The 15,686-nt window shown below is 43.0% G+C and overlaps 1 protein-coding gene across 1 annotated transcript in view; it reads right to left on the bottom strand.

Annotated features, from left to right (window-relative positions):
* Positions 1 to 15,686, bottom strand: part of LOC142806528 (calcitonin gene-related peptide type 1 receptor-like) — a 205,627-nt gene that overhangs the window by 124,926 nt on the left and 65,015 nt on the right. The window contains exon 2 of the mRNA XM_075891273.1: positions 4,491 to 4,560. The gene's annotated coding sequence lies outside the window, so the exon portion shown is untranslated. The remainder of the gene's footprint in view (positions 1 to 4,490; positions 4,561 to 15,686) is intronic.

The following is a 15,686-nucleotide window of genomic DNA, read 5'->3' on the forward strand; positions in this document are numbered from 1 at the left end:
ACGTCCATGTCACGTGTTTTTCCCTATGTAATCCTCGTGCATAGTAACGAGTGTGACGGGACGTATCTAATGCGTGAAAGTCACGTTGCGGTGCTTGCTTCTGATGTGAATTGCAGGGAGCACAACGATCTCAATGAACGAATCACATAAAAAAGAACTCGCACTAAATAATAATAATAATAATAATAATAATAATAATAATAATAATAATAATAATAATAATAATAATAATAATAATAATAATAATAATAATAATAATAATAATAATAATAATAATAATAATAATAATATTAATATAATAATGTTTCGTAATATTAACTTTTGCCTTGAAGTCACGTTACATTAATGTATCTAATTTGCACACAAACAAAATGTTTTATATAAGAATCATGAATAATTTTAACATATCATTAAAAAGCACCGTATTACTGGTAAACTGCCACTGTCTGAAAGAATGCGTGGTTACCATCTTGAACTTTGCATTCCATAGTGCATCCATATGTCCTTGATAAGGTATTATAAAAAACAAATCGCTGAAGTTTTGCTGTATAGCTGCCGCAATATGAGAAATATACTTTCTGTGAACTGCGACAGAATGTTTGCAAGAGAGGGAGAAATCTCGAACAATCCGTTACCACTTTTTAGTTTTTGCAATTGAATGACCTAAGTTGGGTGTGCTGTCGCAGAAACTTTCATGACTGACGAAAACAGAGGAATAAATAAACACCAAACAGTGGAAGAACAAAAGCCACGTTGTGCCAGCCAGGCGAGTTCTAATATTAGACACGCGTGGTGCCGTACACATCAGTATACAAGACGTAAAGTCAAACAAAAAAAGCCAAGAAAACAAACAAAACTGACACAACCAGCACCGAGGCTCAGTCGTCAAGCTGTGGCGAAAGGTTACGATTCCAGTCAAGAACCACCGGGGGAACTCCAAGAACAGAACTTTGGGAAAAGACGCGAAACTTCTGGAAATGAATGTTTACACCAGGTGCGGCTACGGTGCACTAATGTATCCGCGTCCCGTTTGTGCGAAAAGCAGCAAAGTCCAGACGCGTATAGAAGGCATCCGCATTGAGTCGAACTGAAATAGCACCGCGCATAAAACGAACCAAGTACTACATTAGCTTCATACTTCTTAATTTTGAAGTGCGAAATTAAAAAGAAAACGATGAGCTCAGTGGACCGGAGCATAGTGGACGAACAGGAAGTATACCTAAGCAAGTCCGGTCGCAGGGAAAAGTTCTTTAACCCTTACCTTTGTTTTTTACACAACCTCTCAAACGACAAAGTCATAAAACGAAGCAGCGCCGCAATACCAATATTGATTGATTGATTGATTGATATGTGGGGTTTAACGTCCCAAAACCACTATATGATTATGAGAGACGCCGTAGTGGAGGGCTCCCGAAATTTAGACCACCTGGGGTTCTTTAACGTGCACCCAAATCTGAGTACACGGGCCTACAACATTTCCGCCTCCATCGGAAATGCAGCCACCGCAGCCGGGATTCGAACCCGCGCCCTGCGGGTCAGCAGCCGAGTACCTTAGCCACTAGACCACCGCGGCGGGGCGCAATACCAATATTAAAATTTCAAAGTATTACAGGCTTTAAACCAAGATACAATCATGAAGCGTGGCAACCCTGATTAATGATGTCAAGCGAAGCAATCGACACGTGCTCTGCGAAATCTGGTACGCGGCTGCAAACACGTTTCACTAAGCTGAAAACAACGAAGCACTGCTTGCGACTTCCTGTTTCTCTTTGAAAAGTGCAACCAGGCCCTTTATTGACATTGTTGAGCTGAAAACACCCTAGCTCGCATTCAAGTGACCATAACTGATCAAACAGCGAGGGCGGCATATGTATCGTACAGGTGCTGATGGCTTCAATGCGTGCAGACGTTATACTTTACTATACAACGCAGACACACGTGGGTAGTGCTAGGAACACATGCACACGCCATTCGCGTCACGTGGAGCAACCAACAATGACACGAACACTGCACAATATAAAAAAAAATTCTTATTAGTAGTGCCACATACTTTCCCGACAGAAGGTACATATTGATGAAGACGTTTGCGCGTAGCTCAGTTGCAGGGAAAATCTATTACCTCATGTTTCCAAGAATGAAACCAAGAAAAAACTTTTCACTTCTAGGAACTGTTATTCTTCTGTAGAGCTTTCAGGCTTTTTAGTTCGCATTGCGTCAAGTAGTTAATAAAAAAGCACGAGATTGCCAGTTTCTTCAACTTTTTGTTTATTGTTTGAGCATCGGCGGAGCAGAAAGAGAAGCTGGCGTTCGCATTCTAGTAGTAAGTGAATGTGTAAGGAATCTGTTAGTTATTGCATTCGGATAGACGTGATCGTGTGAAAAAATCCACCTGATCTTTAAAAATATCCTCCTAAACTAATCGAATACGGTGGTTTCAGTTGTCAAACCCATGACATTGTTGTGTGTCGAAATATTTCGTACCCAACAGGGGCATAATTTTAATGCGCACCCCAGGTACGGTAGACGAATTTTCCTGTACTTCACCTCTCGCAGACTGCAGGCATCACAGCCGAAAGTGCAAATGAGACTCCAGCCTTGGCACCACATATTGTCATACTTTTTAACGCTTTTCTTCACGACTCTGTAGTTGTGACTCCCGATAAAAATAATGGCGTTAAAGCCGAGGCTCACATAATAAAATCAAAGGCGACACTAATCATTATTATATTCGCAGAAGTTATCAACCAGTCTGTAGCAAATTATATGCTACGGTCTATACATGCACCGATGATTGGCTATACACACCTTCAACGGATCATCAGAGGCATTCGTGCAGTTTCACCAGCTCTCATTCTGAGCTCGCGCTTTTAAAGTGCTAAGCACTACCTTCTTCACTATCGAAAAATTCAACCATCGGAGTTTGTTACTGTATTCCTTAATATTTCCTGTTTAGATTTAATTATATGCAAATATTCAGCCTATTCTGATCCCATTGATATTCTAAACGGCAGATTTTCGTTTTTCACACTTCCTACAGTGTAGAACTGAGAGACGTCGCGTTTTAATCTATGACCAACCACACTGTAGAATTCAGTTGCGCATTTCCGCAATTGAAAGCGTACTAGAGAAATCGCTTTTTGTGCACTCTTCACTAGCCATAGAGTACCTCTATTACTCTTCTATGAACTTTGAAAAGAAGGCAAGTGGGTGAATTTTTCAAAACGCTGCGATTCTCCAAGACGTCCCTAGCTTGACCAGAGAGCTCTTAAAATAAAGTGCTCCTTGACAATTGTTGAACAAAATTTGTTTGCACGTGTAAGAAGAGCTCGAACGGGCTGGCTCGCATTTAAGGCGTTCGTCAATTATACCTTTTAGATTTCTCCTAGTAAGAAATGAAGCTGAATTTTCCAGCACTGATCTAAACTTTCCAATGAAAGAGTCCGCCATTGAAACATTCTCTTGTGCTTTTATACATGTAATTTGCGAAAAAAAAGGTACTACAACAAAGCCTGTTCGTCAAGGACAGGGCACCTGTCCTATTCTTCTCATCGGCGCTTTGTGCATTATCCTGCTTTCCTTTCTTAAGACATCGCCGAGTTGTGGCATGTATAGTTATTTTATCCTGAACGCACCGCGGGGTGAAGTCTTTTTGTTGGTGATTCCTTTGTTAAAAATCGATTCAGTGGCTGACACGATGACGCCAAGCTTGTAGCGTCTGTCAAAATGGTGCTTTTTCCAGTCATGTTGAACGTCCTCTTCAGCCCGCCACATGAGTTCCCGGTGGCTGGAAGACTGACTCGGTGTAAGCCGATGAAAAAGCAGTAGAGTGATATGGATTGAGCCGCCTAACATGCAATCTGTTAGTACGAGGTTGAGTGATGGTGAGGTGAGTAAAAGTGATTTCGTACATGACGTCAGTCAGTTGGTGCAAGATGTGGTAGATGCCTGAATAGCGTGAGAGCAACTTCGGCAGTCCAATGCGACGTCAGGAGATCCAAACAGAACCTGGGTGCGTAGTGGACATCACGATGGCAGGTTTTATATACGCGCCTTTGATTGTCCTTGGAGTCCACAAGTCGCAGATGAGCAACTTGGTGCGCCTTTTCTTTTCTAATTTTTTCTCTTTTTCTCACCACAAACATAGAGGACGTACAAGTGCGAGCAAAGCATGTGCTTGAATTTTCTTTACTGTTCAATCTACTCGGATTCAAAATGACAGTAGTCCACACTTCCAGTGCCTTTCGAGAAACATTTATGTGTTTGTCTTACCCAAAGTACTCTTATCGATGCTTGCATTCGCTGACAACAAACGAATCACTGCTTTCGTGTCATTTTCTACACAATTAGTTCGCAGTATATGCTTGCTTTGCGACTTGAAGGAAACAACAGTTGAAATAATGGAAAGTACAATTATAGAGGCTAGAACGAGAACGTAGGCTCTAATGCCATTGCTAAGAGGAAACCATAGAACTGGTTAAACATGAGCTTACCGTGGTCTCGGTGACAATAGGACACTTTTCTATCGAAGACAAGCAACCAGGTTTATGTGCTGTGGCTCGTCTGTAGGAAAAGAGAGAGAAATAGAAGTGGCCTCAGTTGATATATGACAAGAAATATATGCCTATGGAGCGCCACTAGTCTGCTGCAGTGGACTCTCGCGCACACTAAAGCGGATCGACCCAGTCGATATCGCATAAGATTGTTATTGTGGCTCGACACAGCGTCACGACCGACAAGATTCGTTAAAGGCACTGCATGACTGCATATGGACGAAACTATATATAACGGATGCAGTAAGAAAGATGCGTAAGCAGTAGTAGCAATACGTTCATGTCTTCAAAATGTTCATTTTGTACAAAAGCGGAAATTTAGTTGGAAGTCTAGTAAAGGTTGTGTTAACAGCTCTATACATAAGCTGTGCGAAGAGGAAGAAATCATTTTCAGGGTGCACAAACATGTCCTTCCAAGAGTTTAGCAACTCAGGGTTCAAATCGACATTTTGTGAAAAACAAAAAAACAAAACATGTAAAGCTTTCTTTGTGTGCCGCATACATATATCTCTCTATCACAATTACATGATGTCACAGCCGCATACTCTGATTGAGTAATTGGAGCATCAGTTTACTTCATCAATTTCTCTTTCACACCGGACACTGGAGCTTTTGTGATACAGTTCTGTTTTTGCACGTAGTATTATAACTAATGATTTGTATTACTGCGTTTTGTACTGTAAAATGGAATAGGATGGACACGGCAAAATTTAGCAGTGTTGAAACAAGGGATATTTCAGTTCGTCATCGATTTGTCATTGACTTGCTCAACGTTTTGGTTTGTCTTCGTCAGGCGGCCTGGCAACGGCAAGAGAGAGCATTGACCCTTGAAGGAGGTCGGGAAGGCGGAAACGCAGCAAAATTTATTCAAAACACTCACGCGCAGGAGAACATTATCGATTTGGACTTTATACAGAACATGACGGTGACGCCGATGGTGACGCCGTCCGCAAAAAACCCACCGATAACGTCCATATACTTGCTATCACAATAAAGAACAATCAGCGCAGCATGCGCTAAGTCGTGCAAAGCTGGGTCACAGTGGAGCTGGTGGGCACCTAGCTGGTCATGGCTTGGCTTGGCTTTTACCCACTCACCTGTATTTTTCTCCTGTTTTGCTCTATTTAGTATACGCGGTTATTTTGACTTTTTATTATGTTTTTCTTTGGTCTGTGTCTATCGAGTACTTCATTTCAATGTCTACTTCTTTCTGTTTTTCTCCTATTTCTCTTATTCTCTTTCTCTTTCTTTCTACGTCTTTTTTTTTTTGCTGTCTTTCTAACACCGTAGTCGTTATCTCGCCTTTCATTTTGCGCAATTTCTTGTATTTATTTATGTTTATCTCTTTCTTTTTATATCTTTTCATCTATGACACATGAAAAGATTGACCATAGCGGCTCTACTCCATGACAGTTACAGTGCATATGTGAAAATCTCACGACTCATCACAACTGGTCCACTAAAAATTAACAAGGTAACATACGGACGGCAAGCGCTGATTAGGGACCGTATGTTGCACCATGTCGTGTTACTATCTGTGAATAGTGCGTGCTTGATGATTGAATGCGTGCCGGTTTATGGTCATGATCATTTTTCCCCTACGACACACATCAAACCTCGACCATAACAGCTCTGTTGCAAAGAAAAGTACGCGGGGCAATGCTTAATCGAGATGGGGTGTAAGTGTCTTACCGTTATAGAACTTTTCAAACTAAGTTCTTAAAGGGACACCAAACAGAAACGATCAGTTGGTTAGAATCACAACCCACACTCTGAGAACTATAATATCATATATTTGGCTATCATAAGGTCGTTACTAGCGAAGAAAATCAACGTTGTAGTTTCAGTTTACAATTTCGCTCCAAAAAGTTTCAGCGTGACGCCCAGTATTTCACAACGTATTTTATCCGTATTTTTGTGGCATTGGCTCTATAAAATTCTCAACAATTTTCTGTGCTAGGTTTGTGGTACACGCAGACAACAATGTGTTTCATCTTATTGATTAGAAGCTACTTGAAACCCAGGAGACTGCTTCAAAATCTATGACACCGTGGTGCTTGGTTCAGAATTTGAAGGTGGCGTCTCTACCGGCATAATCCTTTCACGCGTTTTATTGCTTGCCAAGCATCGTGTCGCAATAAAAGAGGCCTTTAGGCGATTGTGAAATTGTATTTAAGTAATACGTGAAAAAAGCTTTTGCATTTTAGTGTCCCATTATTGACAGCCGTCAGCGTAATATACATGAGTTCTTTGTTGCGAATCCTTCCTCCTTTCAACAGCTGCCATTCGTATCATGACTGCCCAGCTCAATAGAGCATTTATGGTTTACAATTATACGTAACCATGACGCAGAAGGCGTAACCTGATGTGCTACGAATTTCCGCGTTAGTTAATAAGCACCTCACAATTTGATTTTAAGTTAACTTCTCCTCATGGGGGCTTGCCTCACGCATGCGAAGGCTTCTAGAATGCAGTTGAATACGGGCTTGTCTATTTCGTTTTAACATTCTGGTTAAATCGAGATTCTTTCGACAAAAGAGTCGACACGGATGCGAGCCATTAAAGAATCTGTTTCGTTTTTACATGACTATGAAAAATTGTTGTATCTTGCAGAGAGTTTTTAGAGCTGATCTTTCACTTAAGCGTTCTGTTTAGGCATTTATAGAACTGTAAGAGCCGAAGAGATAAAGTTAAGCTTATTCGCGGCAAATCAATTAGACGGTTCAGAATATTGGTGCTTCTTTAAGCCTGCGGCATCAAGATTTATTTTGTTTCCATGGTCTTTTACAGGCCATTTTTTGGAGCCGTATACCAGTGTGTTCCTTCAGAGCAATATTTCAAGTGAAATCCTCATCCGTCAGCTTGCGTTTTCTTTTTTTCTGGTGTGACAGTTACTTCAAGTGAAACACTTTGATCAGAAAGCGGAATACTTGGGTCTCCCTCAACGAAGGAATACTGGGGATGCCCTCTCACAGGCAATGAGAAGGAAGGCCATAGCTACGGGCTATCCAGACATCCCATGACATGGCCGAGGAGACGCATCTCCCCGTCCCATCGTGCATGCGGCCCCCCGATGTCGCCGCTAAGGGGGAGTGAGCGTCGTGTCCGAATGAAAATAAAGTTTTTCGCCTTCATGCCTGCTACCAGGGAGACAACCCGAGCACCTTGTATGCATATATTGCTTAGCTATGCTTTACCTTGGCGCAAGATACACTTCGTGAAAATGGGAAAAAATGAAAGAAGAAAGCGAAACGACCAAGCCGTTCAAGAAGAAGCGCTTTCGAAAAGTTGCACGAGTTATATACACAAAAACGTCTCGCAGTTTAATCCTGGTTCTGGTTAATACGAAGCAGTGACATGTCAATTTAGAGTGGTTATAATAGGATCGCCGAATTATTTTTAGTGTTTCTTAATGTAACGTTTATGAAACGCTGCAACCAAGAGAGGATAAATGCAAATGATGAATAATACACGAAGGTAGGAGCTGGACTCTCAACTGCTCTACATTCATCTTGATACACAGACAAGATGTATAGAGACCAGTTGAGAGTCCGGTGCTCATTTTCGCGTATTATTCATGGTTTGTGCGTCTCTTGGTTGCACCGCTTCATAATTATGAACGCTTTCCTACTCGCCCAAGTATCAAAGCTACTTCTTTATGTTACTCAATTGTTTGAATTCCGTGATGAGTACTACACCTCAACAGGTTCATTCTTGCTATTTGTAAGCCATCTTCTTCACTGCAGCGTCATAGCTGAGCTCTTAAAATCACATTGTTGTTTTTATTTCACGCCATAAAACATCCTTCTATTCAAAGTGCTCGAGTGCAGCGGTTGCCATAATTCTACGCCAAGTTGGTTTTTTCAAACCTAAAATAATACTTTCACAGCGTGATGCCTTTTTTCTCTCAATTTTCTGATACGGTGATTTCTAATACTGTATACATATATGGAGAGACCTCCTATAATTGAAAACTTCATGAAATTGAACATTGGTTGAAGCAAATATTTATGTACGTCCTTACAATGAAGGGCAGGCGGAATTGCTGAAAGCAGTCCCTACAGCCACAGAGAAATTGCAAATAAAAAGAGTATACACATACAAATGATGAGTTCATAAGTTGAAGTGCCTTGGTTATACAATGTCAGCGAAACGATTCCTGAAGATGTTCTCGTTAGTGGCTGTGGTCAATAGGTCAAGAGAAAGATGATTGTAAGTTCTTCACAAGCTTGAGGTAAAAATGACCCAAACAAAGCGGCAATCTCGCACAGCCAACTTCCAACTTTTTAATGACGGCTGCGGCGGCTGCATTTCCGATGGAGGCGGAAATGTTGTAGGCCCGTGTGCTCAGATTTGGGTGCACGTTAAAGAATCCCAGGTGGTCAAAATTTCCGGAGCCCTCCACTACGGCGTCTCTCATAATCATATGGTGGTTTTGGGACGTTAAATTCCACAAATCAATCAATCAATCAATCAATCAATCAATCAACTTTTAATGAAGATCTAGCCGAGACGAGACGAGGTAAAGCCAGTAGGTATGACTGAGAATGATACTTGAAAATATACTGACAGACAGGCAGAGATGGGCACAAGGTTATGGTCAAGGAAAGTTTGAATACGTATTTTATACTAGCTGTGCCGCACTTGTCATTACAAGCACCTCAAGAATCTCATCTCAAAGGAAGCAAACAATTGTTGCATGTTGCGGTTACCGACACTTGGGTAAAAAGTGGTAGAGCTAACGAGGAAACCTGATTAGGGTATAAGCACTGGCATCGAGTGATGCGGGCGTTCAATTAGCAACGACAGTGAACGGACTTTCAGTGACGCAACTAGGCGCTTGGTACCACGCGTCCGCCAATTAAAGCGACGCGTATTCGCTACTGCAGCTCATTATCCTTTGTTGCCTTGTTTTATTCATTTCTTTTGCTCAATAAACACCCTGAATACTCAGTACCACAAAAGCAGAGGAGTGCTGCTTGTTGCTAATTGCACTGTCTTGAAGGGGAACTGATAGGGCAATGTACTTCAATGCTACCTGTACACCGCGAACTGCCGCTGAGTGAGGTGCAGTGACCGTATTTTTAAGAGGTTAGGCTGCTGCTTAAAATACGAAGTAGTGAATTAATTTGGGAAACGTCAGAGGTTTAGAAAGTAAGAAATGGTTGCCCGGGATTTCGTCGTTAGACATCGCCTTTGGCAGAAACAACTACTAGAATATGCACGGTAATCGCTAATGCCATTATCGACATATTGATCTTTACTTAAAAAGTAGGAGGTATACCTCAGCTGACCTAACTACCGTACTCTGAGTCAACCTGATCCGTCATACGCCCACAGAATATGTAATCTGATTAGTTCCTGGCGATCACTTCACTGCTCACGCTCAGTTTACTCGCTTTATTATTGGCGCCGTCGACACACTACGGTTTAATTACTGTGAGATGTTAGTGCAAGATAAAGAACACCAGATGGTCGAAATTTCTTGAGCCCTCCGATGTGGTCGAAATTTCCTAAGCCCTCCGATGTGGCGTGCTCGTAACCTTGTTGGTTTGATCCATAAAACCTCTGATATTATTGTGAATACTGGTTAACTATCTCAAACATAATGTACCAGCATGATGTCTTATCGTTAACCATAACTCGGAAACGACCTGCACGTACTTGCTCTCACAAGGAACGCCAGATATATCTCTCTTAACGTTAGGCCTGCCATCTTGAGTTATAGCACTTGTTGCCACGTGAAAGACAAACTGAAGATATAACGCATTCAAAGTCAAACAAAAGTGATATAAACGCTCCTTCAGCCAGCGAAATATCGAAAGCAAAGCGGCCCGTTCAAATAGAAGTATGGTCTTTTCTCTAACTCTTAAGCCAGTATATCACACATTACACAGTTCTTGCTCTTTGACAAGGTACTACAGATGCACATATTCTGTGACAACCGTGACTTCATCCTAAAGTTGGCCAACACACGTTCAAACAAGTGGATAAATATAGAAAGAACGAACTCGAGGACTGGATCGCCACGACAAACTTTTACATCAGCGAACTTGTCCACTCGTTCGAGAACAACAGAGAAAACTAAGTCGCCAGGCGAGAGTTTTCAGGTACCCGCATGCCATTTGTCAACTATTTTTTGACAGGAGGAGAGAAACCTTGTGTTGAGAGCATCAGCACTCTTCCTCTCGGTTCTCTGATTCCAGCTAGTACAGCCATTAGAACAAAATGTCCCGTGGCACGACAGGTAGTGAAATTTAGAACCCTTTGAACGAAGCCGACTGCTGCTCGAATATAAATGGTCCTAAATGAAACCACATGTCTTCTAAGCTGCCAGACGAGCATGGAAACACGGTTATGAAACGCGGATTACGTTTTCTCAGAATGTTCTTTTCAACACGTGTCCACGTATACAATAAAGGTCGCAACCCGGTCACGTATAGTTTGCTCAAAACGTTCAGCCCGAATTTCTAGGCATGCATGTTTTCTTCAGAGTGTGTCATTTCAACGCAGCATGAAAGCGTGGAAGCTTGGCTAGTTGGTAGGACATAAGTGAAAATACGAAGAGAGCTACGTACAAGTAGTTAAAGCGTAGCTACGAAAGCATTAAACAAGGACAGAAAAGAGCGCTGACTTTCAACAATGATTTAGTAGCGGAGTGGTGTATTATATATTGGTGAAAAAAAGAATGGGCATGCATAGAAAGTGCAGTTAACAACCACTGCAATACAATGTTAACAAACTCTTGTCACTTGTCGAATGAGCTGGAAACAACTACACAGCTTGAAAACGATCGAGATACGCAATCCCTAGTTGCAATAGCACAACTTATGGGGAACTTACACATGTACGATCAAACTTACTTATGTGATAGGCTTCAATTATCTCATGCGTGACCTGTGAGTGGTGCTTGTCTATTGCCTCGCAAAGCTCAAAAAGGGGCATGCAGTCGTAGTCACGGCAGTTGGTTCCGAGGTGTCCTTAAACTCTATTGTGAACATTATCATCATGCTCTCTTAAACTGATATTCAAGGACCTTCCATATTGCCCTATGTATTTATTGCCGCAGGATAGCGGAAGAAAATACGCAACACAAATAGCACAAGGAACAAAACGCGTTGTGTGCTTCGCAAAGTATCTCATTCTGTTTTTGAATGATTTACCAACTCCCAAAGCATTTTCGATCTGGTGAAGCTATCAAAGTTTTGTAAATTAGTGAATTATCCAGCTGCAAACAGAGTAAGATGCTATCTGAAACACAGAACGTGCTTTGTTTCTGTGCTGTTTGTGTCGTGGATCTTGTTCCGTTACGCTGCAGTAAGACATACATCGGACAAACCAGAAGGTTCTGTAGCCTCGATTGCGTGCGTCTTAGGTGTGTTTAAATTTTGCAGCACTTTGACGTAAAGCGGAAATCACATACTTAAAACGGAGATCCCCCGACGGTGAATAAAGACTCGAGGGAAGACAGAGCATGCCTCAGGAAAAACACGACGAATGCTGCTTACTTGTCGGGCGACGAGTAAGACTCCCAATTTGTCCGACAAGGTGATGAACTAGCACTCACGCTGAACATCACTCCTATGCTATCCATCACGCGCTTCCAACAGCAAATCTACCGCTTTGTCGTAATGCAGAGATTGTACCAATTTGCCTCCGCAGTTTCATCGAGGGCGGAATAACTCTGCCCTGTTGTGACTACACTTTGGAAATTTGGTTATTCAATTTTTCTTTCAGGATAATGCTGAATATGTAGAAAAAAATGTACCCTTATTTAGCCCAGCTAGCTTTTTTCACTCGACATTGAAGGAGAATGAAGGGTAGGGGAAGTAGTAGGGAGCTGGTAGGTTTAAAGCTGTCCTCTTCCCCACAAGAAAGTTTGCAGCTGTGCAGGTACACACGGCTGCTTACGAACGTGTAGTGGTATTTAACCAATTTGAACAAAAAATAATGGCATAGTGAAAAATTTGCAAGAGCCCTTGCAGTAATAATATTATTTGAGGCTTTACTTTCAAAAACCTTCCTATGATTAAGAGGGACGCTGTAGTGGACGACTTCCAGAATTTCGGCCATCTGATGCTTATAGCGGCGAAGGACCTGAGCGTACAGGCTTGACCGTTGTTCGTTGTGCTTTCTCTTTTGCCTGGCACAGCAGCACATGCGAGCTATCCACGGTACGTGCCCACCGTAACTTTCATAGTGGTATAGTGGGAGCACCCATTATACCACTATGTTATGGTGTATAACTTGGGGGTTAAAATAACTTGGGTGTTAAAATTGTTTCCGTGAACCATCGTCACGCCCAATTATAATTGCTTTAACACGTTTAAATGAGCTGCACATTTGTACGAGGACGGACAGTGGAAAACAACCAAACTTGACAGTGCGCCATTGCGCAATATCGTTTTTCACTGTCCCTGTCCTCATCCAAATGTGCAGTGCACGTTAATACTAAATTCTAGACTACACCAACGAGCCCCTAAAGCTTATTCACGTTGCTGGCAAAAAAATTAATCGGACGCCCGCGCGCATCGCGCACGGCTACTCGATGGCCCGCTGCGCGCAGCGAGCATCGCATTACGGTCAGCAGCGCCACCAACGCCCGGCTTGAAACGGAGGAGCGGCCTCCGCCTCTCGTTGGCGTCACCTCCCCCTTCTAGCCACCATAACTACGTCATTCGCCATTCTGCTGAGAAAGTTAAGTATACCCACTATAATTATTTAATGTATCGTTTCTGAGGATGAAGAATAAGCGTCTTTCAGACTACAATCTCTGTCTGACATGCATGAAAAGGAACGTTAATACGCTCTCGCGAAAGGCAACACCAACGCAGAAAACAAACTAGCGCGGAGGCGAGAGTTCGCGAAGAGGAGCGGCTAAGCGGCAACGCCAACTACAAACTGCTACTGCGGAGGCGAGAGTGCGGCATGCGGCGGCTCAAAGTCTGCGCAGAGAGCAAGCTACCCCGGAGACGAAAGGCGAGTCCCGTTCATGTTCATCCGACGTTTACCATGGGGTGACGGGCAGTATAGAATCAAAGGCGAAGTTGTCCGCGCCCCAATAAACGTTCAGAAAACGATGTCATGTCTTCCTAGAAGCATGCCCGATGACGCACCCATCAATGTGCGCGTAGATTGAAAATTGATAAGTAAGCCCACGAACAATTCTGGCATGTATTCAAGAAAAGAAACATTCACGCGTACCTAAAAAAACCTAGAAATCTGTTGATTGATTTGTGGGGTTTAACGTCGCAAAACCATCATATGATCATGAGAGACGCTGTAGTGGAGGGCTCCGATAATTTCGACCACCTGGGGTTCTTTAACGTGCACCAAAATCTGAGCACACGTGCCTACAACATTTCCGCCTTCATCGGAAATGCAGCCGCCGCAGCCGGGATACGAATGCGCGACCTGCGGGTCAGCAGCCGAGTACCTTAGCCACTAGACTACCGCGGCGGGGCAACCTAGAAATCTCAATTCTATATAAATAACTCAATATATATAACACGTGCACAGACCTTGTCTTTGCTAACGTCAGGTTAAATTACACTGAATAGCCATTGCCTCTACATTTCACGAACCACTACGCAGCGATAAGGAAGTCAAAAAAAGTGCCGCCATATCCACGAAGTGAATGATGATGAGTGGGCGAAGCTCTGGAGGAAAACCTGGTAAACCATGAATCTTCGGTACATTTTGCCTACTCGATTTTATTACAATGCTCCCCCTAGCGTACGTCGCCGCACTAAATCGAACGATTGCCTTCCACCAATTACACGTGCCATATGTGACATCATTCCTATTTTATAACATATCGCATCTTTCATTATCAACTGTAGTACCGCCGTCTAGTTTATAAGATCTTGCATCTTTTCATCATCAGCTACAAGTCCCGCCATCTAGTGAGCACTGAAAGAACTAAATGAGAGGTGGCTACATGCAGGAGACGGAGCCGCCATCTAGTGAACACTGCAAGAACTAAACGAGAAGAGGTGACATACAGGAGACGGTACCGCCATCTAGTGGACACTGCAAGAACTAAACGAGAGGTGGCTACATACAGGCTACAGGGGACGCACAGCCCACGCCCTAAGGAGCTTCGCCCCTAAAAGGAATGCAAAACTGAACACAACGCACGAGTTACGACAAATAAAACATTGTATACACTGTACAAGCGCGTTGTCACTCATTCCCATGCGAGAGTGGGCGAGTGGTTTAACTCCCCAGTTATTCGCCCACTCGCCATGATTCGCTTCGCGGAGATGCGTGTTTATTTACCGCGAACTGACAACGCACAGTACCGTGCCTCGGGTACTTCAGCTCCATCGATATGTGAGCGCCGCAGCTTCCGGTCAGCAGCCGAGGGCCTCATCTTCTATATTATCGGTGTGGACATCAATATTGTATTATAGGCCAAGTAATTTATGCCCGGATGTTGCCGTGGACCACGTGATCGTGACCAATTGCTGGTCACCTTCAAAAACCACATGAACATTCTATTCTTATAATCATTCCACTTAAATCAATAATAAAATATATATTGTTTCTGCCATGAGAAGCAAAATCTATCGACATTTATTTATTTATTTATTTTACAGTAAAGAAATGAGACAGTCAGAACTGTTGTTCGAGACCAGGTAGGAGCGTAGGCCTAGCCAGCAAAATCAGCGACAACGTCCCGGCCGAGCGTCTCGTGCTGAGCACTGACAATGTGTTTTCCGAGCTTTGCATGACCCACTACATTCATCATTACATATTTCCCCCTCGCTGAAGATTGTGCCAAGTAAGTGTTCTAAGGTGTCGTGAGGACAAGTGGTTCGTGATACGGTTTGAGGCGATCCACATGTACGATTTCGCGGCCTCGGCGACGCAGGTCCACAGTGGCCGTGAGGGGTTGGATGAGGTAGTTAACAGCGGTAGTTTGGTCTAAGACACGATAAGGTCCATGGTACTTGCTGACAAACTTTGTAGAGGTACCAGGAGCAGCACTGAAGGCACCCACAGCCAAGCAAGAGAGTTGGGCGAAAACTGGTAGTTGGACCGTCCATCGCCGTGACGAAATTTCTGTAGCCCTTGTTCTTGCGTTGTAACGGTGCGAGCTAATTGCCGACATTCTTCCGCATACCGAGTGGC

The sequence above is a fragment of the Rhipicephalus microplus genome, chromosome 1 (assembly GCF_043290135.1).
Source record: "Rhipicephalus microplus isolate Deutch F79 chromosome 1, USDA_Rmic, whole genome shotgun sequence".
NCBI classification, from domain to species: Eukaryota; Metazoa; Arthropoda; class Arachnida; order Ixodida; family Ixodidae; genus Rhipicephalus; species Rhipicephalus microplus.